The sequence below is a fragment of the Otolemur garnettii genome, unplaced genomic scaffold (genome assembly GCF_000181295.1).
Source record: "Otolemur garnettii isolate 467f Iridium unplaced genomic scaffold, OtoGar3 scaffold00071, whole genome shotgun sequence".
In the NCBI taxonomy this organism is placed as follows: domain Eukaryota; kingdom Metazoa; phylum Chordata; class Mammalia; order Primates; family Galagidae; genus Otolemur; species Otolemur garnettii.
In genome coordinates, this window is record NW_003852466.1 from 3,736,545 (window position 1) to 3,737,179 (window position 635).

Below are 635 nucleotides of genomic sequence, written 5' to 3' on the forward strand. Positions count from 1 at the left end.
AGTTCCTCCCTACCTCCCACTTCCCTGGCTTCCACTCCCCAAAGAATCAGCTACCAACACCACCCTGGTCCTCATTAGCTAACCCTTCTATTAATGGAGACTTTATGAGTCAGAAGTGCATTTACTGGCAAATAGCAGAAGTTCCTGCTACTGAGGCTTAAACAAGGTAGGTGTTTGTTTATTCATTCAAAAAGAGGACTAGTAGTAGGTGTCCAGGGTTGTTCCAAGAAGGAAGGATAAAGAAGGAGGGAAAGCAAAGGGCTGAAGGAAGAAAAAATTGTCCTTTTTCAAAAACTTTCCTGGTAGTTCAAACTGATGCCTTCCACTTCCACTTCATTGTCTAGAACAAGCGTACATGGAGACTTCCTCCTATGAGGACAGCTGGTGTGAGAGCTTTCTAGTCCCCCTGGAGAGTATGGGAAAGGACCATCAGGCTTTTGGAGCAAATCTTGAATCTAAAGCTTGCCATGGAAACAAAGTTTTTAAGTGCCCCAGACCGCTTAAAGAAAATTCTTCCCCAATCCCTCTCTAGCATTTCATGTTAGTTGAGCTCTGGGTGGTCTTCCATGTATATTCAGACATGGCTGATGTGTAGACAGCATAAAGCCCTGGATGGTCATCCATGTATATTCAGA